This window comes from Nicotiana tomentosiformis, chromosome 3 (genome assembly GCF_000390325.3).
Source record: "Nicotiana tomentosiformis chromosome 3, ASM39032v3, whole genome shotgun sequence".
In the NCBI taxonomy this organism is placed as follows: Eukaryota; Viridiplantae; Streptophyta; class Magnoliopsida; order Solanales; family Solanaceae; genus Nicotiana; species Nicotiana tomentosiformis.
In genome coordinates this window covers 89,142,897-89,157,234 of record NC_090814.1, presented here as the reverse complement: position 1 = coordinate 89,157,234, position 14,338 = coordinate 89,142,897, and positions in this window count along the sequence as shown.

Below are 14,338 nucleotides of genomic sequence, written 5' to 3'. Positions count from 1 at the left end.
AGCACGTTTTACTCTCAAATTTTATTTATAATTTAAGTATTCTATTTTTTTAGTAGTCGTTTGGACATAAAAATTATAATTTTTGAGAAAATAATATTTGAAATTTGAAATTATGTCTGAACATGTATTTTACTTGAAAAATTATTGTAATTTTTTTAATATTTTTTTTTTATTTTTGAAAATTTTGAAAAAAAAAATGGTTTTTTTAGAAATACTCGTTTTCAAATTTTTTTAATAAAAAAACTTGTAAAATTTCATGAATACACATATTTTTAATTTTTTTTAATTATGGACAAATGGGTCCTTAGTAAGTTATCTTTTATGATTTGATTTGTGACACATTACCAAACTCTCTGTTTTATATCTAACTGCTTATAATAAGTGGACGTGAAGCACGCCCCATTCTCATCGACTGCCTTTTTTGACTAAAACCCCGTGGGGTCCCTAATAAATAGAGCAAACACTAATTGTTGCTTATTAAAAGTGTTTTTAGGTAGTTAAAAACAATGCAAGGGCAATATTAGCTGGTAGTTAAGATAGTGTGGATGGCAGAAATTAACAAATAATTTATAAACGCTAGCATTAGTTCCCTGGTTGTTGTTAGTTGAAGTATTTTCTGATTTTTCTGCTAAAAGCATAGAAAGCTAATGGCTGTCATTTTCTGATTTTTAATTTTTCTACAAGGAATGGGGCCTTTAAGCTTTTTGGACTGATTTCCGCATGATGGAGCCATGTGAGATGAACGCTTTTAAAGTCATTGGGGTCGAAAGTGCTGTTTAAGACATTATATTTTTATATTTTATGTACTATATATATTTTAGGCGCAACTTAAATATTGATAGTAAAGATTCGGCTATACGATACTAAATTAATAAGGAATCGATTACATCTGGAAATGAATCATCAAAATTTGTTCACTCTAGGATTTTAGGTTTAAACTAGTCGTTTTTGTGAATAAAAAAAATGTACCTACCATCTTTTTGGATTCCTGAATCAAATTTTGGATTTGATTAATTTATTGGAATTAATAAATTTAAGAGTTTATAAAGAAATTAAGTCTATATATTACGTTCAAATTGTTGCGGAAGCTGAATATATAGAGAGTGATTAAATCACAACTACTATATCTAAAGATAGCTAATAAATAGTAAATGAGACAATAATAAAATGAACACCAGAAATTAACGAGGTTCGGCAAAATTTGATTTTTGCCTAGTCCTTGGACACAATCAACTCAAATTTATTTCACTCCAAAAATACAAGTGAAATACTACAAGAGAGAAAGAAGATTCAAATGTCTTTAAGAGATAAGAAGGCAAGTGAGAGATGTTTACAAATGAACAAAACCCTTGTTATTTATAGAAGAGAAATTGTCTTAATAATGTCATGCATGACATCATATTGAGTGTGAACATGCAATGTAAATGCATGAAAAATGCATCTACCAATTTCTTCTTAAAAGGAGGTTTCAAATGTTCATACTAGTTCACATTAATCTTGTCAAAATTCAACAAATCTCCACCTTGGCAAGATTCCACTTTTGCAATTTTCTCTTACTGATAAATTTTGATTGTGTCTTCAACTCCAATCTTCAAAGTTCAACAATGTTGATCAAGTTCAAACAATGTTGAAACTTGATCGCAGTTACTAATTTTGTTAGCATATCGGCAGGGTTGTCTGTAGTCCGAATTTTCTGCACCATGACTCCACCTTCTTCTATAATATCTCGTACAAAGTGATATCGAACATCAATGTGTTTCGTCCTTGCATGATAAACTTGGTTCTTTGCTAATTGGATAACACTCTGACTATCACAAAATAGTGTGATATTTTCTTGATCAATACCAAGATCTCTAAGCAACCCTTGAAGCCAAATTGCTTCCTTTACAGAATCCGTAATTGCCATGTACTCTGCCTCAGTAGTAGACAAAGCAACCGTTGACTGTAAAGTAGACTTCCAACTAACTGGTGCATTTGCAAAAGTGAAAACATAACCAGTAGTTGATCTACGCTTGTCCAAATCACCCGCATAATCCGAGTCACAATATCCAACCAGATACTGACTATCTTCCTGCTAAAAAATCAATCCAATATCTATAGTATTAAAAATATACCGTAGAATCTATTTCACAACTTGCTAATGCTCCTTTCCTGGATCATGCATATACCTGCTTACAACTCTGATAACATGTGAAATATCAGGTCTTGTGCAAACAATTGCATACATCAAGCTACCAACGGCATTCGCATATGGCACTCTTGACATATACTCTCGTTCAACTTCATTCTTCGGTGACATAGCAGCTCTAAGCTTAAAGTGAGGAGCAAGAGGAGTGTTAACCGATTTCGTGTTCTCATTCATGCCAAATCGATCTATCACTCTCTTCAAGTATTCTTTTTGAGATAGATAGAGTTTCTTTGAATGTCTATCTCTTTTTATCTCCATGCCAAGAATTTTTTTCGCCTCACCCAAATCCTTCATCTCAAACTCCTTTCTTAGTTGAATCTTCAACTTCTCAATTTCCTCTTGACTTTTGGAAGCTATCAATATATCATCAACGTATAGGAGAAGATATATGAAAGATCCGTCTTCAAGCCTGCGCAAATACACACAATGATCGTATTTGCTTCTTCTGTACTTCTACCACAACATAAACTTGTCAAATCGTTTGTAACATTGTCTAGAAGATTGTTTCAATCTGTACAATGATTTTTCAAGTTTGCACACCATATTTTCCTTTTCAGCTACTTTGGATCCTTCTGGGTGAGTCATATAGATTTCCTCTTCCAAGTCTCCATGTAAAAATGCAGTTTCTACATCTAACTGAACTAGTTCCAGATTCAACTATGCTACCAAAGCCAACAAAACTCTAATGGAGGAGTGTTTTATGACTGGAGAAAATACCTCATTGTAATCAATTTCCTCCTTTTGAGCGTACCCTTTGGCCACCAATCTTGCTTTGTAGCGAACATCTTCTTGGTTAGGAAATCCTTCTTTCTTTACAAATACCTATTTGCACCCAATTATTTTCTTGCCCTTCGGGAGATTGGCCAATTTCCATGTGCAATTCTGATGAAGGGACTGCATTTCTTCATTCATGGCAATCCTCCACTTATCTTCTTCTAAAATTTGGGCTGCATCTTTATAAGTGGTAGGAACACCATCGGCTACAATTGAGGCTGCACAAGTCACCGTCTCTATGAGATGAACATGTTTCTTTATTGTTCTTTTTGGCTTGCTGGTTGCTATTGATTCAAGTTGTTGTTGGGGTTCATGAGTTGGAATCTCCCCTTCCACTGACTCTTCTTCCACGGGAAAATCTTTTATTGTTTTCTCGTTTTCTCCCTGTGTTGGAAAAATTAATTTTCCCTCAAACTCTACCTGCTTTAAAGCACCATCAGTTTGTTTGACATCTTCAAATGTCACCTTATCTATTATGGCAGATTCATCAAAGGTAACATCTCAGCTGAATATAACTTTTCTTGTCTCTAGACACCATAATCGGAATCCTTTGACTCCAGAAGTAATCCCCATAAATATAGCTTTCTTTGCCCTCGGATCCAATTTTGACTCTTTCACATGATAGTATGCAATTGAGCCAAACACATACAAAAAAATAAAATCTTCAGCAGGTTTTCCATACCATTTTTCAAATGGTGTCTTGCCTCCAATAGCGTCAGATGGTAGACGATTAATGAGGTGGCATGCATATGTTATTGCCTCAGCCCAAAATTCTTTACCCAAGCCAGTATTGGACAACATACATCGAACCTTCTCCAGCAAAGTCCGGTTCATGCGTTCTGCCACTCCATTCTGTTGTGGTGTATTTCTGACGGTGAAATGTCTCAAAATGCCATCATCTTCACAAATCTTATTGTAAAGATCATTTTTGTATTCTCCACCGTTATATATGCGAAGACACTTTATCTTTCTGCCTGTTTGAGTCTCTATCATCGCCTTCCATTTGAGAAAACTTTCCAGCACCTCATCTTTGGTTTTCATAGTATATACCCACACTATTCGGGAAAAGTCATCAATAAAGGTTACAAAATAGTGTTTCCCACCTAATGAAGGTGTTTTGGAAGCACCCCAAACATCAGAGTGAACATAATCCAAAATACCTTTAGTATTATGGATTGCTGTTCCAAATTTAACCCTTGTCTATTTTCCATTGACACAATGCTCACAAAACTCCAAATTGCAAGTCTTTACTCCTTTTAACAATTCTTGCCCAGATAAAATCTTTAAGGATTTTCCTCCAGCATGTCCCAAGCGCATGTGCTATAGCTTGGTTGCTCCTGCCTCCTTGTCATCACTGGATATCACTGTTGCTATCCCAATAACTGTACTACCGTGATAGTGGTACATGTTATTATTTCTCCGAATTCCCTTCATTACCACTAGTGTACCAGAGCATATTCTTATTATCCCATTTTATGCAATGACTTTGAGCCCCTTTGACTCTAGAGCTCCTATAGAAATGAGATTTTTCTTCAATTATGGTACGTATCGAACATCTGTTAATGTTCTGATCAATCCATCATGGTTCCTTAATCGGATTGAAGCAATACCATATGCAGTAAGAGGATTGTTATTCGCGGTGTGAATAACTCCACATTCCCCTTCTTGAAAATTAATGAACCAGTCCCTGTTGGGACACATATGATAGGTACAAGCTAAATCCATCAGCCATATGTCAGATGGTTTGAATTGCTCAGTTGTAACTAATGAGAAATCAGAGTCGTCACAATCAGCTACATTTGAATCCATGACAGCCTTCCTATTGTTAGGTTTGACCTTGTTTTTCAACTTTGGACAGTCTTTCTTCCAGTGCCCCTTTTCTCGGCAAAAGGCACATTCATCTTTACTGGGTCTGGATCTTGACTTGGATCTTCCTTTCTTCGTTCTCATATGATTTTGAGAACGACCTCTCACGACCAGTGCTTCTCCTTCTCCACTCTTTTGTTTTTCTCTCTTTCTTTGTTCATAGCTGTACAAGGCAGAACAAACTTCTTTGGGAGACACTTCATCATTCCCATGAAATAGAGTAGTTTCAAGGTGCTCGTACTCATCGGGAAGTGAACTTAATAACATTAAGGCCATATCTCCATCACTAAAAGTCACGTCCATATTCTGCAAATCTGTCGCCAACTTATTAAAGCTGGTGATATGATCATTCATTGTAGTACCAAGAACATATGTGAAGCATAACAATCTTTTTTTCATGTAAAGTTTATTTTGACTATTTTTCTTCAAGAATTTATCCTCCAACGCATTCCACAATTTACTTGTAGAAGTTTCTTTTGTGTATAGATACTTCTGTTCTCTTGCGAGGTAAGATCGAATGGTACCACAAGCAACGCGATTGATAATCTTCCAATCTCCTTCTCCGATATTGTCTAGTTTCTTTTCTTCTATGGCAATATCTAGCCCTTGTTGAGAAAGGACATCAAGAACCTCAGCTTGCCACATCTCGAAATGTCCTGACTCGTAAAAAATTTCAACTGCAAAATTCGCATTTGACATAATTCTTGTCATAAGCGAAGATGCCAATGACGTGTTACTGACACCCGATGTGGACTCTTCATTTTTATTATCTCCTATTTTGCTACAAATACTATTTATTTGCTGACAGTACAGAACACCAAAGTAATTCTTTTCTGATGTGGAAGTTCAGACTATGCTGCAATCACAAAGCATACTAAGATAGAACCTTGGCTCTGATACCAATTGTTGCGGAAGCCGAATATATAGAGAGTGATTAAATCACAACTACTATATCTAAAGGTAACTAATAAATAGTAAATGAGACAATAATAAAATGAACACCAGAAATTAATGAGGTTCGGCAAAATTTAATTTTTGTCTAGTCTTCGGACACAATCAACTCAGATTTATTTTACAAAAGAGAAAGAAGATTCAAATGACTTAGGAGATAAGAAGGCAAGTGAGAGATGTTTACAAATGAACAAAACCCTTGCTATTTATAGAAGAGAAATGACCTTAATAATGTCATGCATGACATCATATTGAGTGTGAACATGCAATGTAAATGCATGAAAAATGCATCTACCAGTTTCTTCCTAAAATGAGGCTTCAAATGTTCACACTAGTTCACATTAATCTTGTCAAAATTCAACACAAATTACTGATATTATTATTACTGATCGATAAAATTCGATAAAATCTATATATGTAAAATAAAGAAAGGAAAAATAAAGCTAACAAACAATGATGATCACAATAACAACAATATGATAGTAAAAAGAATACCAATAACAATTTATGCAAATGCGAAAGTAAGAAGTTTTATTTTTGATACGTCAATAATTATAAAATTTATAACTAACTCTGTAATCTTTGAGTATAAGTTGTAGATAATAATCAAATTTGTGAAATTATTAATTAGCTGACTGATAGATCAACAATGAATCGCACAATTTGGTCACGCGATTTCATTAATGTGATTAGAAAAGTTATTAGTGTCGTAAGATGATATTTACCTTATTTGAACCTAAGATAAAAACCTACACCAGTACTCCTTCATCTGTTAACCATAAGAACAGGTTTTATTGGCTAGGTAACTCAATGACTTTATATTTCAAAACCATCGGCATATCTAAATACATTTGAGATTCAATTTTCCGTTATAGAAACTAGAAAGACATGTTTAACCTGGAGTCTTATCCATTCCTATTTCTTTTTCCTTCTAACCATTCAGTATTGTGGATTCCACTAAATATTGTGTGATTAATTAAAATTCACGTCATATAGCACCAACTAAAGGGAGAGACTTCCCATTAAAATTTTCTTAATCACTGAAATTTGAATCCGAGATCTCGTGATTAAGTAGGCATATGGACATAAATTCCAAGATTTTTTTTTCAAATTTGGAATTTCACTGAAATTTGATTTGAAGATGAAGTTGTGTTTGTTATAATTTTTGCCAACATATTTGGATTTTTTTTAAAATCATGAAACATGATTTATATCCTACAATTTATAAAAAATATCAAAACCACCCCAACTTGATTATTTTACTTGAAACAAACAATTAAACATGCTGATTGTTTAACTGTTATCATATTTTTTTAATATCCTTTAAAAATAATCATGTATACAAATAAGTTATAAAACATTATACGAATAATCTCTAATAGAAGTTGCAGTGACTTATTCAGGTAAAAATATAAATTGTAGATGTGTTGATGCCAAAATATAGCCCAAAACAAAGAAAAGTCAATAAAGCAAGTCATAGTTACACTCATTACGACTACTTGATGTTAATATCAATCTATTTGTTGTAGCAAATATTTGACCTAATAGTTTCTGAAAATGAGTGAGCCATTGTTTCAGAGACCAGCAACAAAATAGGGCAGAGTTTGCATTCAAGAAAGAAGCCAAACTGATTGGGATCCTCTTATAAATTTTAAAAATATCGGGTAGATTTATAAAACTTAAAAATACTAATGTTTCAATTTTTCACTGAAAAACTGGTTCTCAGTAGTTTTTCAAATTCGAAAATGCATTTTCAAGTTGGATTTGATAATTTGTTAAATTTTCATAACCAAATATTGTTTTGAAAAAAGGAAAAAAAATTTATTGCCCAAACGGGCTCTAATATTGAAAAAAATTCATTCCTCCGATAAAACTCAATTATATCCATAGTTCTCGATCAAAGAAAAAACAGCAACAGGCGACAAGTATTGGCCACTGCAGGGACCATAAGTACCAGGCAAAAGTGGCAAATCAGCGGCGGCAGGGAGATGTAAGTAGCGCGATTTTGACATTTTTAAGGAACACGATCTATATATGGTTGAATCTTTAACTTTGTTTCCCGTCCATCCATTCAACTCAAAATGTCAGGAATCAGCATATATTAAAATATATATATATATATATATATATATATATATATATATATATATATATTTCATTTATTTTAACCCTTTCATACTCCGTATATACTTACTATGCACGTGCTTTAGGTCCCCTAGTGGGGTCAAAATTGACGGTGGGACCCCCTTTTTTTCCTTTTATTTTTTCTTTTACCACCCCCAAAATTTCTGCTCTCATCTCACAAATAAACCATGGACTCCTTTTGCCCTCATCATTCCCCATAATATATGAAGTTCCCAAAATCAAAACATCTTCAACTTGAAGTTTATTTCACGTATCGTACAGTCAAAAACTATTAGTGTCCAAATTAACGGGACGATATTTAGCCGGAATGGTGGCGGGACGGGACGACAACTATCAGACCGAGATTGACTTTGAGTTGGAACTTGTGTTGTAGGACTAGTGGGTGTTTTAAATAATTCTTCTTTCTCATTTTCTTTGTTCTCAATAAAAATATCATTGTCAAATTGTCTTTGTAAAATTTCGTGATCTAGTTGTTCTCCGAAATTAATATTATAACATGCGGGGATTGGAAAAATGAAGTTTCATCAACATAAGTTATTTCATCTATATGTTTTCTAATTCTAGGAGAAGGGTTAGGATTAGGATTACTACTACTTTCACATTTACTATTTTTTTTACTAGTTTTTTTAAATATGCTAAATATATTTTTAGGTGCCATAATTTAAATACGAAATTAAATTAAAAAAGTTAAAACAAAAATTAAACACACAAATAAAATACGAAAATAGAACATGTAAAGTAAACACAAAAATTAAGCACTAAAATGATGCGCAAAAATTATATATTAAAATTAGGAGATAAAACGAGTGCATCGTGATTAAATATTAAAACTTGAAGAAATTGCCCAAACTATTGCTCCAAATGCTTGACGAATTAATTTGAAACTTGAAAGTTGCTCCAAATATTTGCACAAATACTTGAAACTTATCACTTGATTGTGAGAAAATCGAGAGAATAATATAGATAGAATGTAAGAGATTTGAGAGAGAATGATTGAAGTCGTTGCCCAACGGCTATAATTCCAAAAAAAAGAAGAAAAGATGCGGGACAAGCGGGACGGGACGGGACGAAACGGAACAGGATAAACGGGACGAAACACTACTAGAAATTCGCTAAAAACCGACCAAAAATACCGACCAACGTTGGTCGGTTATGGCAAATTACCGACCAAAACGCGACTATTACGGTGTGGACGGTGTTTTGATGGTCAGAATGGCTTACCGACCAAAGTTGGTCAGAAATTACCGACCAACTTTGGTCGGTATATTAAAACGACCATCTGACAAGTTTAATTACTTACCGACCAACTTTGATCGGAAATATATTTAATTAATTTAATTTTACCGACCAAAGTTGGTCGGTTTAACTAAATTATATTTTTTTTATTAATTATTAAAATTAAAAAAAACCGACCAACTTTGGTCGGTAATTGAAAATATATATATTTTAAAACTAATTAAAATTAAACATTACCGACCAACTATGGTCGGTAATCTCAACAATGCAAGCAAAATACCGACCAAAGTTGGACGGTAGTGTTGAATTCTGGGAATTCAATGTTCATTAACCGACCAACTTTGGTCGGTATTTTGGAATAATTTTTTTTATTTATTAAAAACCGACCAACGTTGGTCGGTTTTTCTAGGATTAATTTTGGCATAAAATGCCTGTTTTGGCAGCTAAACCACCTGCCAGCATACCAATACAACAACACAACAACAACAACAACAACACAACAACACCACCACCACCACCACCACCAACAACAACAACAAAAACACAATAACAACAACACAACAACAACAATACAACAACAACAACAACAACAACAACACGACGACAACAACCAAAATATTCAATAAATACTTTAAAACTAACAAATTAAAGTTCAATTGAACATAAAAATTCAAAACCAAGTTAAAACTAATTACAACTAGTTCAAAACTGGTTCTATTTGTCTAGTTCAAAGTATATAAAAGTCAAGGGGTGTTTTGTACAATATCATTATCACCGTCTGATGAACTTTCATCTACAAGACGATATAGAGAACGGTCTTGTGGAGGACAGGAAGCACGATCACGGGGAGGACGGGAGGAATGATCACGAGCAGGGCGGGAGGAACGATCACGTGGAGGTCGACCCTCTGGAGATGACTCACGAGATCGGGGCAACGGAAAAACTCCACTAGATAGGAGAGTTCTGATCTGAGCTTGCATGCCAAGGAATTGAGCATCTCTAAGCCTTTCTCTTTCCTTGGCCGCTTCTAGCTCTGATGTGTGCTTTGTCACTGTCTCCCGCATAGCGGAGAGACTCTCGCTATTAAGTTGCTCGCCTTGCGAGGAAGTCCCTATTCCTCGCATTCCACACTTATAGCGATGGAAGTTTTTAGTAGGAAGCCCGTATACCTTTCCCCATTTGAACCGCCAACAGACTCCAACCATATTCTTTCAGCATCCTCGTCCGAAGGTTGGGTTGGCTCACCCGATTCACCAGCTGGATGACTACGGATGAATTTCTCCACGTTACTTTGGTAGCGACCCTATATTATTTTAAATTAAATCAGTATTTCAAGTTGTTTATAAAAGTAAATTATAATACTTAAATAAAATTGAAAGCTTACATATACAGTCGAGGCCCGGTCCTCGACCCACCTATCTTGATCCCCCTCTTTCTTCTTCTTAACAACATGTGTCTCCTTGAATAGCTCATCATGACTCATTGGACGCCCATACTTCTTTTCCTGAAAACAAATTAATTTAGTTAATAAACAGAATAGATATACTTAAAAAAGTAAAATAATTTAAGCAATTACGTACCAATCTTCTTTTTATTGTCCCTAGGCTGATCGCACCTCCAGTGTGCAATGAGCCTCCCTTCTCGGATGCGCGAGCTTTCTTTCCTTTTTCGCTCCTCTCTAAGAACTCTGCGGTAAGCCATTGCCTTTGCAAATCATTCCACAAATTCTCAAGTAACCAGCCAGGCCTCTTGTTCTTCTTTCTAGCATCCGAGAAAGCATCCGCCAATCTCTTGCGAGCTTTATGATGAAAATTTGTAGCCACTTCCGCGCTATAGCGGTCTTCCCATACACACTTGCTCTGTATTTCAAAAGTTAAATATTAGATGGAAACATCATAAATATAAATTATTAAACTATTTAAAAGAATATTTATACCTTAAATTGATTGAAAATTTGCTCCTTCAGTGAGAATGGGCAATCAGTACAAGTCGCATAAGGGCCATCATAAAGCTTTCTGATGGCATTGGTGATTATCCTCGTAGTCTTATTACCCGGCCTGAACCTGCAATTTAACAATAAAAATACATTAATATCTTAGTAAAAATGTTACAAATCAATAGACGCAAAAATAATGAATAACACTTACCCATCACCCTCAGAGACTATGATGATCCTGCCATATCGAACATAATGCACTGCCTCGTCATCACCATCCGAAGCATGTGTATCAGAGGCATGTGAAGACGGTGTATGCGGGTAAGAGTTAATGCCTCCCAGGCGAAGACCTGCAATAGATGGAGTCGATGATGAAGATTGTTGCGATCCCTGTGACTGCGACATAGCTGGATGCGACCCAAGTGGATGTGATACCGATGGCTGTGACCCGAGTGGCTGTGACCCGAGTGGCTGTGACATGGGTGGATGCGATCCATGTGGCTGTGATATGTAGGGATGTGATCCATGTGGATGTGATGCAGATGGCTGTGAGGCAGCTGGACTGTATGTCGGACGTATAGTCCTGTGGCCCTGTGATGGAAGACTGGGTGTCTGAATGAAGGTGTACAGCTCGTGATGCTGTGGCAGCTCAGTATAGCCGTGTGGTGGAGGATAAGACATAGGCATCTCTGAAAAGGGTGGACAAGAGAGAGTATTATTTTCTACCCTCCTCTTTCCCTTCCTACCCTTTTCTCGACCCCGAGAACTAGTAGGGTCATTGTTACCTTGACCCTTGCCTGCCATCTGCATAATATAATACACATTTAGATTGAAACATATAATAAACTAGCTATAAAACGAGTGTGCTTTAAAAAACCAACTTTTTAATCCTCATCGACGTATTGTTCCTCGTCCGAGAATTCTTCGTCCTCACTTGTTTGAGCTTCATCAGTTGATTCCTCGTCCTCATTTTCTATAATTGTTACTTTATTTATATCAACTTCTTCCAATATGCGTTCAGGATGTTCCAAATCATTTTCTAACTGATCGTCCACTATTTGGTGAATATTGGAGATATCGTTTTGATATGCAACATCTAACACATTCTCGACTTCCACCCTACCTACAGGCTTAGTTTTTATTACAACCCACCAATCAGACTTATTCCGCCGCAATGGATAAGGAGCATAATACACTTGCCTAACGTTATGTGCAATTATGAAAGGATCATAGCGATCATACTCCCTCGTATGATTAACCTCAATTTTGTTGTATTGGTTGTGTACTCTTGTACCTCTTGTTGGATTTGGGTCAAACCACTTGCATCTAAAGAGTATCAATTTCTTATATGGCCAACCTGTATATTCTAGTCGTAATATTTCTTTGACCACACCATAATAATCAATATCTCCAACTTGGTTGCCATCACCACCTTGAACCCACACCCCGCTGTTGTTGCTATTTTTATTTTTAGAGCAATCCTCTGTATGAAACTTATAACCATTCACTACGTACTTAGACATTGTTGTGACCTGAAGCCCAGGTCCCCAAGATATATCTTTCAAAAATTGATTTACACTATTATTTGGATTATTTACCTACATAGAGTTAAAAAAAGTCATAAGTTAGCACAACTTATGAATCAATTTTTATACATTCACTACATATATATATACACTTACAAACTGTTTGAACCACGTATCAAATCTCATATATACAATATCATAGCCAAATTGACCCACGAAGTGACTGTGACATATCAAATATTTTTAGTAGTTGCATCAATATGTAGTCACAGTAAATTTTATATTTTGATAACTAATAAATCAATACTTACTTGAGAAATGGTACAACTTCGGGACAATTTAGCAACACATGAAGTGTAGCTGACTTGTACTCCATATCACTCAAACTTCTCTTTCTAACATCCTTAGAACATCGGCCTGGTTGATTGAATATGGACATTGGTGGATATAATGGATCATTCACACATTCGACCGTGTGCCTATTGGGCCTATTCCTAGAACATGGCACGTTACTCTCAAAATAATAAGAACAAAAATGTGCAGTTTCCTTTGCAAAATAGGCTTCGCATATAGATCCTTCAATCTTATTCCTCTGCTTAACAAATTGTTTGCATTTGCCAATTGTCCTACATAATCTCATGTTAGCCAATAATATTCAAATAAAATAGAATATTACATCAAACTTATAATATTACCTCTCAAAGGGATACATCCGTCTGCATTGAACAGGCCCTCCAAGTCGTGCCTCGTGTACAAGGTGTATTGGAAGGTGTTCCATCACATCAAAGAAACCACATGGGAATATTTTTTCCATCTTACTAGAAATTACAGGGATGTTCTGGTCCATCCGAAGTAGGTTTTCTTCCCTTAATGTGGTAGAACACAAGTCTTTTGAAAAACAAACTAATCTCTGTGATGGGTTTCCAGATTCTTTCAGGCAAACCACAAAATGCAATAGGCACTAAGGTCTCCATGAAAACATGGCAGTCATGACTTTTCAAATGGCTCAACTTCCCTACCTCCATATCTACTTTTTTTCCAAGATTCGACGCATAACCCTTAGGCATCTTTAATTTCGTAACCCAATCACAAATTTATCGTCTTTCCTCCAAAGTGAATGTGTAACTTACTTTGGGCTTGAACACCTTACCATTGTATGCTGTCTGCAAGTATAATTCAGGCCGCCTGTAATATTCTTGTAAGTCCATTCTAGCCTTCGGGTTATCTTTTGTCTTACCTTTAGCATCCATCACTGTATTAAACAAATTATCAAAATAATTCTTCTCAATATGCATTACATCAAGGTTGTGTCGGAGAAGATTATCCTTCCAATAAGGCAACTTCCAAAATATACTCTGTTTCGTCCAATTATGATTAACACCATATCCGGGGAATCTATAAGGTGGAGTCTCAGTAACTTTACTGAAGTTCTGGACCCTCTCCCAAATTTCCTCACCTGAAAGTATCGGAGGTGGAGAATCATATTCCACTTTATTCTTTTTGAATGCATTTTTCATCCTTCTAAACTCATGATCATCAGGCAAGAATTGACGGTGACAATCAAACCATGATTGCTTTCGGCCATGTTTCAAAGTGAACGCTTTACTATTTTCCATGCAGTAAGGACAAGCTAGCTTCCCAGCAGTCATCCACCCAGACAACATTCCATACGCAGGAAAATCATTAATAGTCCATATTAAATTAGCACGCATATTA